Source organism: Saccoglossus kowalevskii, chromosome 10 (genome assembly GCF_978046115.1).
Source record: "Saccoglossus kowalevskii chromosome 10, keSacKowa6.1, whole genome shotgun sequence".
Classification (NCBI taxonomy): domain Eukaryota; kingdom Metazoa; phylum Hemichordata; class Enteropneusta; family Harrimaniidae; genus Saccoglossus; species Saccoglossus kowalevskii.
The window spans coordinates 2,571,735-2,587,612 of record NC_140650.1 but is presented as its reverse complement, the minus strand read 5'-3'; the positions used below and the strand labels follow the sequence as shown (position 1 = coordinate 2,587,612).

The 15,878-nt window shown below is 35.7% G+C and overlaps 1 long non-coding RNA gene and 1 pseudogene across 2 annotated transcripts in view; both read left to right on the top strand.

Annotated features, from left to right (window-relative positions):
• Nucleotides 1-14,222, top strand: part of LOC144347664 (guanine nucleotide-binding protein G(I)/G(S)/G(O) subunit gamma-12 pseudogene) — a 35,991-nt pseudogene extending 21,769 nt beyond the window's left edge. The window contains exon 2 of the transcript XR_013419718.2: nucleotides 13,883-14,222. The product of XR_013419718.2 is annotated as a guanine nucleotide-binding protein G(I)/G(S)/G(O) subunit gamma-12 pseudogene (transcript). The remainder of the gene's footprint in view (nucleotides 1-13,882) is intronic.
• On the top strand, nucleotides 8,860-10,594 carry LOC146737829 (uncharacterized). Its single transcript, XR_014930752.1, has 2 exons — nucleotides 8,860-8,973; nucleotides 10,369-10,594. It is a non-coding gene; the product is annotated as an uncharacterized LOC146737829 (long non-coding RNA).
• Nucleotides 14,223-15,878: the final 1,656 nt, after the last annotated feature.

Here is a 15,878-nt window from a genome sequence, read left to right as displayed (position 1 = left end):
TGCCGCAATGACTCAGAGGGCTGGTTTTCTAAACCACCAGGTAATTGATTACCAACCTGTCTCTCTACGATGACCAGCATAGCTTTGCAGATACACCGTGCACTTTCTAATGTTAATGTGTTTAGTTCTGGACTACATTCGTTGAATAGTGCAGCATAGATTTCATCCTTGTTTATTAAACTGTTGGTAATGTACTTTGTTTCTTTCAACAGTGGTGTTGCATCAATCGCGTTGTCTGCTAGGCAGGTTTTTAATTCTAACCAGTGAAAATTACGAAGTTCTAACACATGCTTAATTTCTAGGTTGATACTGTTATCCTGACTGGCTGTGAAACTACATGATATCAAAACTTGTGGTGTGACACTCTTTTCTGCAAACACTGCTGATAAACATTTTGCAGGCTGTGTTGCTATAACTGTACTCAAGACTTGAACTTCCTTTCCATCTTTTCTAGCTTTCTCTACATTTCTCCGTACTCGTTTTGTTAAGTTGCTAATTTTCACTGGTAAAACAATATCTGGGTCAAAAAGCCTAATTATATCTGGCATGGTTTGTTGTATATTAATTCCCATTTTCTGCAGATCATCATGTAAATTTAAATACAGACCATAACTTAGTGGAACATTGCAGCTAATATCAACTAACTTCTTCTGCCCTGACAATAAACTTTCTAAGTTGTCCCTGATTCTAAGTGACACATCCATATTGGAATATCTAAATATAAAAAACAAACAATATTTATTATCTGTTTCTAATGTCTAACAAGAGTATATTAACGAGTTTAGAAATTAATTACTTATATGTTAGAACTAGGAAAAAACACAGAAAACAAACAATTGTGACTAAAAAGTGTATTTTATTTACAACATAAACAACTGTGAACACAAATTAAACAGGCAAAAATAATTTTAAAAAAAATCCAAACAAACAAATAATTGAGATGATTTAATTCTCTCATGCCATAAGGTAATAATAATGTGATTTTCGAAATCTTCAAAATCAAAGCCACGAAAGAAGTAAAGTCGATGTTGAACTTTGAATGAGCTACCGGTACTCAGATTTATAGTGCAGCGTCGGCATATGGTTTCAAAATGCACGTAAACAACACAGAATTTCCCTAATAGTATACCAAATAATCGTGCAAAGTACAATTCACAAATAATTAATGGTAATGCCGGCGTAATAACGATAATATCGCGCTTTTGAAGCTTTGCGAATAATTGCCGTATTTTTTGAACCCGGCAACTAAACCACTAGAAAATTTGCATTCAACCACTTCATTGCCGATTATGTGCCGAAATTAATGTAAAATAACAAAGGACCTTGTAAATTCGGTCACAAAATAATCGTACGAGAATTAGTTTCTATGGAAATCTATGTTACTACCCAGAAATTGGCGTCCCGTGAAGTGTAGACCTCCAAGGAAAAGTTCTGGTCGACTCAAAAATTGGCGCGTCGCCATTTTTACGTTCGATCTCAACTTTTGACCTGTCTTCCGATGACCTCGATTTTGTACCGGAGTTTTCTCAGTGGAGCTGGTCAATGAATAATTACAATAATAGTTTTAAACGACAGTTAAAATAGTAAACATGGTGAAACTTTCAGTTTAAAAAATTTACATACCGTATTTACATAAGAAAACGAACGGACAAAACTTTGACCTCAATTTTCTTTCGCATGAGTCATAGCTGCATAAATTAAACTAGTACCATCTTACAGCGAATTTTATTGGCCATATTTTCATCTGTGTTTGAAAGATCTGTGTTGATTGGCTCCCCTTTGGCTTTTCTGTTTTATATCACGCACCCTGCAAAATGTCGAGGGCCATGTTTATTTACAGCGCAATTTTATCGCTAATGGTCGATTTTTCCGGCGGGAGTGTGATTCAGTCACACATCGTACCAAGCTTTTTACGCGCGAAATAGACACACGACTAACCTGTTTCAATAATTAGCGTTATTTTATTGATGTGCAACGTCTAGAATTTGTAAAATAAAAGTTTAAAATTCTTGGGAAAAGTTACAGCGTGCGTGAATTCGTACGGCCGCCATATTGGATTCTGAACTCCCTAATAATATCATGTATGATGTATGTGTGAAGTTTGATTGTGATTGGTCCAGGCATTTCTAAGATACATGTCCGGATGCACGCACAGACGCACACACGCACTGACGCACGGAGGTCAAAACATAAGTCCCAGTTTTGGGACTGCGTTCGAACGGGGACTAAAAATGTACAGTGAGTAAATCAACAATGCTGGTAATAACAGTTGGCATAAAACATAGTAGAGAAAAATTAAGTACAAGATTGTTAATTTACATAAGTGAACATTTTATTGGCCGTCGGGAAAACATACGGTTTACTTTTCGCTGTGAATATTTTCAGACCAATTAGTCGTTCCATCGTCAACATATTGTTGAATATAAATTACACATTTGTGTAAGACGCCCTTTGCTGTAAACAACGAAAAACAGCACTATCCTGGATTACCTTATTTTCACGTCATTTTCTCTTCTTGTAAGTTTCCAAGAAATTGATTCCCTTCTACATATTCTGAACTTTGGCATGTCAGCCATTTTGTTGGTTTACAGTTCAGCTTTTGAGCAAAGGTCAGTGCATGAAAAAAAAATCAATCGGCGCCATGTACAACCATGAATAATTCTGTAAAGTTGATACAAATTGTCAAAACAACTTTGTGAATTCACATTTCTCGTTGGATGGCTGCCGTGGTCTTGGGTCAGTGCCAAGACAACAATTTGATTCACAGTCACTTGGCGACACATGATCAAACAATCTCGTTGGATTGAAACAAGTAAAACGAAACATCACGCCTTGACTTTCCCCATGATGTTTCTGTTCAAGCACTATACAATAATCAATCCATATTTACAATGAAAATGGAACATTGTAGTTTAATTTTAGCAAATTATTTTAGTTAGTAAAGACTATAATTAAATAGTCCCACACCATTGTTGAGACGCAAGTCTATAAAATTTTCCCCACAATAATTTAGTAACCGTCGCCTCTGTACAACTCTGTAAGATACTTTTCATAAAAACACTGGAAATAATAGTCCTTGAATGTATTAAGGCAAACGGCCAATTTATTACGTACTCTGAATTTCTCCAAATATTAAATGAAGGCGCCGGCACCGCACTCTGGGCAGAGTAATGCTGATAATGATATCTACATCGGGGCAAGATCAATAGTTTTATACCATCGCGCATGTTATCAAAATGCATAACATTAGCACATTGTGACGACACACGGCAAATTTGACAATCATACTGTACTTTGTTAGTAGATTTAATTCTATGGGAAACAACATATTCAAACAAATTTACATTATAAAATTTAAAAATATTTTTAGGTCCAGTAAACTGAGCTGGTGCTAAAAAATAAATTACGCCCCAGTCTAATCTAGGTCATGTTGTGTGCATATTCTCAATGTGATATGTATATGTATATATATACATATACATACGTGGACAGAGAAATTAAGACACGACTACATGAGTAAAGTTCACTCTGCAGTACTGTTTCGTAAGGTACATGGAGTACCTCACTCATCAGGAGTTAAGACTTTATAAAGTCTTAACTCTTTAATAAAGTGATGTGCCTGGTTTATATATCTGATGTGCCTGAATGGATCAGGTTCAAGTTTACACTTGCATCAAAAATCATACAAACATTTTTGTCACCATCAAATCCAAATTCAAAATGACTGGCTGGTGATTGTCTTGAATAAATGAATGTAGTTATGTGGAGCCAGGACCAATCAAATATAAACTTCATGCATGCATGCATGCATCACACATAAGGTTATATGAGACACCTACTAGTATATAGTTAAAATCTAACTGTTCATAAAACGCAAGTCTTGATTACAGACCACACCTGTAGATTTGAATGTCTGACCGTGAATTCTTTCAAACAAACCTGAGAATCATTGTCATTGTGAATCATAAGCAAGCTGTTAAATGCTGACCATGTACTAAAATCAACCTGTTGACACCTTTTTATAATCAGTCATTCTTTTTACCTTATCTTGTCAAAAGGAAGGCTAAAAAGATCGTAACACTAGTGTCAGTCATGTTGGAAAAGTGATTTAGAGAGTCAAAAAGGTCAAATTATTCAGGTCATAAAGATGGCACCCTAGCTAGAGCTGAATATCGAAAGTCAGAAAGGAGACTAATCCAAGATGAGTTGGCAGTGATTTTGTTTGAGTTTATTGTTACTTAAACTGTAACTAGATTGTAAATGAATATATTTAATACTTTGATTTTTTTTCCCTTTTTGTTTTCAGCCATGTTATTTTCATACTAAGTAAATGAGGGACTCTACCCTGACTGTGTAAACATATTGGTGATAATTTCCTGTTAATCTGTGGGAGGAGTAGTTAGGCTCCATAGATTTCTGTTGTGTAAACGTAGCAATTTAGTCTTAAATAAATTAGGGGCTGGTATGCCAACTTGTTCATCACTTGCTCTCACAGAATAATAGTTTTACATCTAGTTAATCAAATACTTGTATAGTTGCATACTAATTTTTGCACCTTTGTACCATACACATCAAAATGGGCCATGTCATGGACACCTTTGTGTGCTTCTGATCTGATTTTGAGTTATTGTTACCAGATGAGATTTAGTTCACCAGAATAAACATAACAATTCTGAAAGACATTTTCAAAGATTAGTGTAACAGTGAAAGTCACTAAAAAACTGCCAATACCCCCCCTCCCCCGAATTTCCGTACACATGTTCTCCTATATTCAGGCTTTCTGAAAACATACGTATTGTCATAGTTACATGCTGCTTAGTAACTGGCAGAGGATGCTATAAGCCCAATTACACTATTACTCATTTTTCTCTTCCGCTGCCTTCAGGAAGAACTAGCGTTTAGGCTCATGGAGCTTTGTTGAAAAAAAGTCTGCAATATGTTTTTGACTCCCATGTGCGAAGCACAAAATGGGAGTCTTTGCAGTTAGTGTGTCTGTATGTGTGTATGTGTGTATGTGTGTATGTGTGTGTGTATGTGTGTCCGACTGTTCCACTGCTATCTCAAGAACCATACATCGGTTTTTGATGAAACTTGGTGCATAGATGCTCTGGGCCAATGCGCAGATTTGATTAGATTTTGGTAAAAATCCATGCTCGTTAATTACCTAATTTGCATGATAATTAGCTAATTTTTAGCTGTTCTATGACTGTTCCACTGATATCTAAAGAACCACTCATTGGATTTTGATGAAACTTGGTACATAGATGCTCTGAACATATGCGCAGATTTGATTAGGTTTTGGTAAAAATCCATGCTCGTTAATTACCTAATTTGCATGATAATTAGCTAATTTTTAGCTGTTCTATGACTGTTCCACTGATATCTAAAGAACCACTCATTGGATTTTGATGAAACTTGGTACATAGATGCTCTGAACATATGCGCAGATTTGATTAATTTTTGGTAAAAATTCGTGCATATTAATTACCTAATTTGCATGATAATTAGCTATTTTTTAGTGGTTCCATGACTGTTCCACTGATATCTAAACAACCACTCATTGGATTTTGATGAAACTTGGTACATAGATGCTCTGAACTAATGCTAGGTTTTGATTAGTTTTTGGTAATAATCCGTGGATACTAATTACCTAATTTGCATAATGATTAGTCAATTTTCGGTTTTTCCACTGATATCTCAAGTACTAATCATCACATTTCAATGAAACTTGGTACATAGATGTCATACGACACTGCACAGTCCTGATAGTTTTTATGGTAATATCAGTACATATTAATTACCTAATTTGCATAATTAATTAATTTTCAGCATTTGATATAAGTAGTTAGCATTACATTTCAATGAAACTTGGTACTTACATACTCAAGGACTATGCAGAGATTGATTGTTTTCGATAAATATTTGTGCATATTAATCACCTAATTTGCATAATTAGTTAATTTTCAGCTTTTCCACGGGTATCTCAAGTACTAATCATCGCATTTCAATGAAACTTGGTACATAGATCCTTTAGGACTATGCAGAGACCTGATTAGTTTTTAGGGTAAATAATTGTGCATATTAATTACCTAATTTGCATAATTAATTTTCAGCTTTTCTACTGATATCTAAAGTACTAATCATCACATTTCAATGAATCTAGAATTATGCAGTCCCAATTAGTTTCCGGTAAATATTTGTGCATATTAATCACCTAATTTGCATAATTAACCAACTTTCACACTGATATCTCAGGTACTATACATCACATATCAATGAATGTACATGGATGCTGTAGGACAATAGACAGACCTGAATAATTGTGGGTTAAAATCTGTACATATTAATTACCTAATTTGCATAATTAACCAATTTTAAGCTTTCACACTGATATCTAAAGTACCGTAAAAACTCCGAAATTTCGACCGGTTTTAAATAATTGGTGTTAGAAATGTGACGTGTTTTTAGAGTCAAAATTAAGGTGCATTTTCGGACGGTCGAATTTTTCAGAATAGAAATCAGCAAATGAAAAAATGGGGATGATAGACAGTGTGCTTCATTAGTTTTTAAAAAATGCAATGTCCGTCAATTGACGTAAACTTCCTCATGTTTCACGGTAAAAGCAAAGATCGTGGCCGAGTTGTAACTCAAAATCTAAACAAAGTCATCAATCAGTATTATGACAAGCAAAACAAAACATCAAGACGCGGAGAAGAGGTCAGCACAAAACTAATAGGTCAAAAGACAAAGCTGTCTCGCACTACCTAGGAAAACTTGCGAATGTTCGAAGTACAGGTACCCATTGGACAAAAGATACATGGAAGTTTAGCAAACGATCTCCCCGACCCAGTGCAATGTATCCGGTTAGAATCAAAGCTCACGTGTCCCTTATTTGAGGGACCAAATTCTGCCGTAAATTCGCCCCTGGATTAAAAAATAAAATGGGATTTAAGAAAATAAAATGGGACTTTTAAGGTGTATTTTGGCGTCATTTTTCGGACATTTCAATCAATCCTGCCGGCTAAAATAGTCTAAGTTTTACCGTAGTCATTGACGTCTGTCTATTCAAGAGTACATGTGTATGATTTTTATCGTGACTAGCGTGAGCGGGTAAGCTTCCTTTTGAGAATGAGCTGTTATCACTGTGAACAATGTTAAATTATTCTTCAGATGACCAGTTTATTTTTTAAAAACAACTAATTTTTTTATTTAAAAAAAATCATGCCGTTTTCGCATCAAAATCCAAGCCAAAATATCGTACTACAACATCAATCTCTTCCGCATTGCGTTCAATAACATTAACATATTTAAATAAGCTATGGTAATTTGAACACGTTGGCATCATCCAGCTTTTTGATTGGTTAATTAGCGATTTGACCTATTTGACCTAAGAGAACATGGCGGATATCCTACAGCATCAAACGTTTATACGAGACCGGAATCATTCGCTTACGATGAAACTAAGTTGACTTTTATTTGTATTTCATAACCATTCAACAAATTTATTTTGTGTACATTATTATAATCACTACTGAGTACAGTAATAATCAACAATTCAGAAACGCAGCATGCCGAGATTTTTGTGTTCGTTTTTATTTGAAACTTCGTTTATTTAGAATATATTTTCGTTACCAATAAAATAAAAATCTCTCAGTCAATCAGAAACCCGGATTCATGCCTTCGAGGAAGGTCCCGTTTGAACGCTCACATCGGGGTTTTTTTCGTTTGAGGGAAAACTAAAACTGGTCGCAATTTTCGAATAAGAATGAGTCGGCAATTTTTAGTGGAGTCGAAAATTTGGAGGCAAATAAAACACCGAAACCCGGCAAATAAATAGGCGGTCGAATTTTTAGATGTACAAACCTAATTAGTTTGGGGTAAAAATCTGTTCATGTTAATTCCCTAATAAGCATAATAATTCATAATTTTTTGGTTCTAATCACATTTCAATTAAACTTAGAGACATAGATTTTCTGTTACATTGCGCAGACCTCATTAGTTTTACACTCAAATCTGGTCATATTAATTTTCTGATTTGCATAATTAGTTTTCAGCTAAGTAATTTCGAATTATATTTAATGTGTCTCCAATACTCTCAGCACATGGGAGTTCTTTCTAAGCTTTCTTTGATTAGAAGTGGTTTTTCATGTGTTAAAGGATTTTGAATACTTGTATGTATGGTATTCAACAATGTTCATTCAAGTTTATAACAAGATTGATGCACAGAAGTAGTTTGGCCTAATTGCTACTCTGAAATGTAAGAAAATAACACTTGTGACAAAGTTGCATGCAGCATTCTAAAATGTACGCGAGTGTAATTAGGCTCTTCCTACCTTGCCTGACATGTTCCACTTAGAAAAGCTGTATATTTGTTATCAAATTAGCATCCTTGAATACTTCCTCTTATTTTTGTCAGAATTAATCACCCTGACCTATTGACACCTAGTGCCTACCGGTAGCTTAATATGTGTATATTCTATACCTGTAGATGGTCTACGATGGTCTGTTTTTTCACTGAACATGTATCATTCAAAGTTGATATTGACCTCATTCATGGGATGCAAATCATTTTTAGCCTTCGCAGACGAAGTCTGCCGAAGGCTTATAGATTGGGTTCCGTCCGTCCGTCCGTCTTTCACCTCTTATAACTTTGATATGCTCTGTCCAATTTTTTTCCAAACTGGTGCAAATGTATATCTCAATGCCATACATATGCACGCCAAGTATTTTTTTGATTCGCCAAAGTTTCATTGTATTTTTCTGTGATTTTCAACATTTCACTAGTACAAATGCCGAAATTTGCCGGAAAAATCTGAGTTTTAACGACATCTCGCAAGAGAACTGGCATACCGTATTGCGCATGCGCCAGTCCAACCGCTGAGAAAATTGGCGGCGATTTCGTCTGAGGATATTTTATTCCGGACTGTATCTTTCTTTGCACAAGGCTTACATAGATTAAATTCTATCTCAAAGGTAAGAAACTGTGCTTATGGTATTTATTATGAACTTTGATTTATCCTTTTGTGTCCTAATTTTGGTGAGAAACTAGCGATCGCAGTGTCACACTTTGCCAGAAAAACAGTCCTGCTATTAGTTCAAGAACTGGTTATGAAACATGTAAATCGAAAGTCTATCTCGTCATTTAGGAGGCTTGGGAATAACGTTTGGCAGATAAAATACTGGAATAATAAAAACGTAAAAGTTTAGAACACGCTGATCGTGATTCTGTTATGTACGATTGCTATTTCCGGTGTTCAACTGTAGCAGAAACTTGGTTTCGTGACGACACATTAGACTAGAATTATCGAGAAAACACAAGTCAAGTTCGGCCAACTGTGACTGCTTGAAAGCAATAATGAAATTGAAAAGTACTGTAATTCAATATCAATGAATCTATCATCACTTTTGAATTACCTTTGAAGTAAATATTATACCTATAACGCACTCGTGAACGGGACCTCCATGCTCCATGCTCCATGCGGTGTTGGAAGTTTGTCGGTAAATCGAACCTCTGTCAACAGAGACACATTTTCCCAATCACTGGAATCAGCTATCTATTTCGGTACTGAAGTCAGGGTGGCAATTTCAATGTTTAGCTACCATAATTTATCTCCATTATGAGCAGGAATAAATTACGGACCTCGATTGAGATGGATTTAACGGCGGCCATGTTTTTAAGGGATATGTGAAATAATATAAGGGAGGGGGTCAAATTCACGTAATCCTCAATTTTAATGATGTTGACTTATTATTAAAATTTTTTTTTTTTCAAAACTCCGGATATTATTTTATATAATATTTTAATACAACTACAATATGTTAATTAGTATGCAAATTAATATGCAAATTAGCAGCCAATCTGAGATGATGCAATCCAGTTCAAAGGAAATTTGGCATACCGGTACACTTAGGTTACATGATCACTACCTCTGCTGATTAGTTTTTTATGCACTTCTATCTGCTTTTATATTAAATGTATTTTTTTGTATTTTTCTCAATAGTTTTTTTTTATTACTTTTGATAGCTTGGCATCCATTTGGTTCAGCTCAAGTGAGATTTTCGGCACAAGTACTCTGGCTTTTTGCACATTCTTATTATTTTATTTTTGCAGAATCCTGTGAATATTAATTTAACAACTTTGTAGAGTGGAAACTGTTGAATTAGTTCATCCTAGACTTTGGTAGAACATGTTTAAAATAGTATAGTGTGAACTGCAATTTCTTTCTGGCTGGTATAAATTTATTAAGTAATATTTTTTCGTACTAAAAAGACTCAAATATCTTTTTTAATTATATCTAACAGCCAATGGGAGCACATATGCTACAACCTCTGCTTACTTTGGACTAAATGTTCTTTTTTTTTTTTCAGGTGCAGAGCCAGATTTTTTTCTCAGAAAGCACTGGAACTACATGTATTACAAAAACATACCGGTACTATTCACTGCGTGTCTGACAATTGTATAAAGTTTCGCAGCTCCTTTTTTTTTTTACTTTGAGAAGTTCTGTCAACCAAAGCATAAATATGTGTTTTCTCTGTACATAAAATTTCACACGATTTCTTAATATTAATGTATAATAATAAAAACTTGATAATATTCTTCTAGATTTTTGCACTTTATTTGTATCATTGTCGTATGAGAAGTAATCTTGTCCTTATTAGAGATATTGAAACTGATCCAGGGCCACAAACTAGTTTATCTAAACAGACACAACACTGACTCTACATATTTGCAGATCTGATTTGTATACTTCCTTGTCATTTTACCTGTTGTACTGGTTTGGTGCTATCTGGTTTCTTTGCTGAGAATAATGCTGACCTGGATGGAGAGTGCTATAAACTTGAAAATGCCATAGAAATCATGTTTGCCAATTTATGTCCATGCAACTTTAGAATGACAACTAGCGAAGGCAGTGTCATTCATGACTTGTTTTTCTTGGTTTGTTGACCTTGACGACTCGTCTCTATTTTAGTCGGCATTATCAATTTTCTCAGACATGCATAGCTGTACTTATTTTATGCAAACTTGGTAATGGTATGAATATCACACATAATTGATTACTGATGTACATTGTCTACAGGCTATTAGCCAGGAATTTGCAACTGCCAGTCTAAAACAATTCAACTTCATGAAAATGTAGATGGTTTTGGATATATTTCGGTAAAATTATCAAAGAACAATAGAAAAAATTGGGAAAAGTTGTCTGTCCAAAATCAAAGTTGCCAGTCCATTTGGTGGGTTGACTGGTGGCTGACTAAACACCCTGCTGATGTACATGTTTGTTTTGTGATTTAATTCTGGGTTACATCTTGTGACTTTATACACATGAGTGGTAGTGAATAGAGTGGTATACTCTTGTCTGGGGAGGGGGTGGTTTACAGGTCATTCTGTGACACAATAATAAATTTAAAGCACTAAAACCTTGTTCAAATATGACATGGCATCTGAAAGGTTCTACTAGTATTTTAAATGAATAGGCCTTTGAACATGCATACATTGCATCTTTCGGCATTGCAAGGTATATTTGTGTAGTTTCTGGTTAGTGGTAACTGTATATGTAAATTCATTTCAATCTCCATAATTTAAAAAAAAATACTGAAGTGATCAGCAATGTATGCCCAATTCCAATTGTGTGCTATAAGGTTTGTCGCGATTATTAGATCTTCAAAAATAGAATGCTGTACAGCACATCGTGATGCAAGCAATTAAATGAGGACAAGTTGTGCAGATGATTTAAAACTCCAATTGCATTACCATAAAAACCCTCAAATAAGAGCCACTTTGTAACACTTTCATTTCTGGGTGGTGCTTATTTGAGGTAACATGTTGACAACCCTGTAGCCAGTGGCTCTTAAACCAGGGTCATCAAACTTTTTCATTGTGAAATAGGGAAGGGGATAGGCAAACACATACACAACCAAAACAGACAAGTAATTATTAATGATGTATCATTGCAATTAATTTATTCTGTAAAAATACTGTTATGGGAATAACAAATGTCAAATAAATACGACGATTCGACGTTTCATCGACAATGTGTAGCGATGCCTGAAGTCACGTTTCACTGACAATGCGTAGCGATGCCTGAAGTCGGATTTGGTAGCACTCTCAGTGTCTGACCCAACACTCAAATCACTTGTACAATTGTTTACCAAGTTTGGTACGGCAAACTTTTTTCTTGAAAACTGGGAATAACTTGCGTGGCTGTGGCTGGCGTGGTGGTTGATTTGGTGACAATATAAAATAGTTTCGGATAGAATTGATCTGATCAGCAGCGACAGGAGAGGACATACTTGCAAAGGAAGCATGGAACGAATGATAAAAATGATGCCCAATCACTTGTATTTATGGCAAAAACAATAAATAAAACACGTTTTTCTATAGATTTGTACAGCTTGGGTACTTGGGCATTGTTTTAATTGCGCTAGACGTCTGACAGTACAGCTTTGGTTTATATTTCCTGTTTCATAATCAAGCCAGCTTATAATGATATTCACGTACTTCACAGTCCACGCAAACAGGGTCAAACTATAGCCCCACCCCTATATAACCAAATACGAAACGATACCGAGAAAGTAACAATTACATGTATTAAAAATAATTTCCTGTGACCAATCGGAGAGACGAAATCATTCATGAAAGCCCAGGCCTGTTACAAGGCATTTTCTGATTGGTACAAGTTCAGATTATTTTCAATTCTCACAAATAGCTAATTTAAATATCTGGGTCAGGCGGGTCACGTAGACTTCACTTTGCTGTAAGACAAGTTGATCGCACAAGTTTGTGGAACTAATCCATTCGACTTCAATTTTGATTATTTTCGGCAAGAGAGTCCTCTCCAAACTAATGCCAGTTATTTTGTTACTTCCCTGAACATTTTGTCTCGAATCATCCAAAAACGAACGTCTCAAATAAAATAACCCAAAATCACGATCAGCGAGAGTGGGCTGCGTAATCATTACATTCTCACAGTCGGAGCTACGTCACGATCCCTCAAACGTTGCCATGACCGGATTAACACCTCTGTTTTCCCCCACGCTAACCAAATTCCCCCCACGCTAAGGAAAAAATCTTTTGTTTTCTGCTGACTTCCTGTTCCGGTCCGTCTGTGAGAATGTATTTTCGATACCTCAGATTTTCTGATAAAGGCGTTCTAAAATCGTGACGTTCTTTACTTGGTTATAAAGACAACATTGACAATGAATATCTCAACGTGTCCTTCGGTGTTTCGGCAAAAAACATACTAGTAGTTACTACTGAATAGTTTGTGAATTGGTCGATTGTGTGTCAGAAATATAAAATGGACAAGTTGACAGTCACATTCACGCTCTCAGTGCATTTCTTTCGTCTATCATTCTTCCGTTCTCAATTACACAGGACATCAGGCAAGTTATGGGGATAATCTTTATTTGTCTCACACCTTCTGTGGGGCAATAAACAATGCAGGTGGAAGTGAGGCATGACAAGCTCGGTGTCTGCCTGATTGTAAACAACCGGGCGGCTGGCGCTTATTTCAGGGTTCTTATTGACAAAACCACTCAACTCTTGGTGGCTCTTAATGGAGGGTCAAATGTAAAAAAATTTCACTGAGTGGCTCTTAATTGAGGGTGGCGCTTATTTGCGGGTTTTTACGGTACTTTGCTGTGACTTGATTTGTTGTGAACCCCAAGAATGTTCATTGCCTGAACAAAGTCCCTGGTAAAAGATCGCACTACATTATCGGTAAATCTCTTCCGTGTTGTGTTCACCATGAAGTCGCTAAACTGTCATTTATATATTTAAATGAGCTATGGTAATTCGAACACGTTGACACCATCCAGCATTTACTAAATCTTAACCCATTTGTCAAAGTTTTTAATCTTGTTTTATTCACATTAATTTCAGTCAAAATGAGCGGTTTGAGTGGCATGAAAAAAGCTGTGGAGCAGTTGAGACGGGAGGCCAACCTTGATAGAGTGAAAGTGTCCAAGGCTGGTGCTGATCTTGTGCAATACTGTGAACAACATGCATCAGAAGATATGTTACTTACTGGTATCTCACCCACTGGAGAAAACCCTTTCAAGGATAAAAGCAAGTGTGTTATACTTTAGACGCCGGATACCACGTCTCAACTATGCATCTGAATATTTCCTTTTTTTCTATAACTACAGTTTCCATTGTCATGTTTTGTAGTTCAGAAACACTCTAGTTGTCAAACTGCCATGTCTTGTCTTAAGTGCGTATTTAAAAATGTGTATTTATCCACGTTATCAGTTTTTGACTATTATTTACTTAATTATCACGGACATTATAGTCTTTTTACTTAAAGAGAAATGTATGCAATTTTCACCTATAGTGCTTCCATGGTTATTTAGAAGCTTGCTATAGTCAAACTGTAATACACTATAACCATTATACCATATTGTCTTTGATAGTAATGCATGCTCTTAAAGCGATGAGGGCAGTCACCTGCACACATGCGAGAATAGAGTCCCAAGCGACAATAACAAGCAGGCTAAAAACACAAAGACTCGTGGGTAGACGCTTGTTTGTAAACAATGACACACTATGGCAGACTGCCTCATGTGCAGGTGACGACTCTCCGCTTTAAGTAAATGACATGGCTATATCAATAGTTCAAAAATATAGTATACTTCTAATATAGAAAGTGTGGAATATCCCACTTTGGAAGGTTACTTGATTTTAGAGCCAACTTGGTGTTAGTTTTTCTGCATTTGAATTTAGCCTGGTCTGAATTGACTATGTGAATTTATGGTGTTTGAATTCTTCCAACTGCCTCCTGATTACCATATCTTTCCTATATATGCTGTGTCAATTTTTTTTAACTGGGTTATCCAACTTGAAAGTTGTGGCATGACGTGAAACTCCAATTTTGATAAAGGGGATTGTTTATTAAGTGTAAGACTTTCCTGCTTATTTTGTGTATCCAGCTATCAATAAAATTAGCTGATACATGGTAATAAACAAATGAACAACTCTTGATTTCTGATAACTGATTTCCTTGTAAGGGGAGGGGTATAGTGTAATGATTGTTAGAACTGTTATAATAAGTTAAGACCGATAATTGAGTGCTAGTCATTGTTAATGCATTTGTTTGTTAATCTTCCCGAGTAGCTGGTTTCAGAATAAGTTTGCCAAACAGCTTGGGGGTCAATTATACATGAACATTGCATCATGGGTAGTAACACCAGGATGCAAGGTAAATGTACATCACACCTATGAATAATGCATCATGGGTAGTAACACACCAGGATGCAAGGTAAATGTACATCACACCTATGAATCATGGGTAGTAAATGTACATCAGGCACAAGGTTCATGTTCAAATTACTTCCAACACTAGTCACTTATGAAATCATTTATGTCTTCGGATTCTGATAGAAGACCCATTTGATAATAAATTTATAGTTGTCTGCCATCACATTCTGCATGTCTACTGTGTAACAGATGCAAATGTTTGCCATTTATTAAGCTTTTTGAACAAGCACTTTGTTGCCATGGTAACAAAGCAGCTGTGGATACGTTGTATATAATCAGTGTTGTAATGCTGAAATATGACATCAAAGTTTATTGCAGGGCCAAACTTTTTACAACTGAACCTGATTTCACAAAATGCAGGTGAATTAGTCAAGCCCAGGCTTCTCTATTAAAATGAACTACAAAACAATTACAGACTTTACATTTGTGAATGTTGTTGGTGTCAATTCTAATTCTGGAACTTTGAACTATCTGTTGACTGACTCGCAAGGTATTGAAAGGAATGGTTGGCTGAACTATTGTCTGACCTGATGACCCTCTCCCAAACTGAATTGGTGATGCATTCAGTTGAAGTACAAATCTATACACGACAAACTTATGTGTGGATTTAAGCGTACATTTT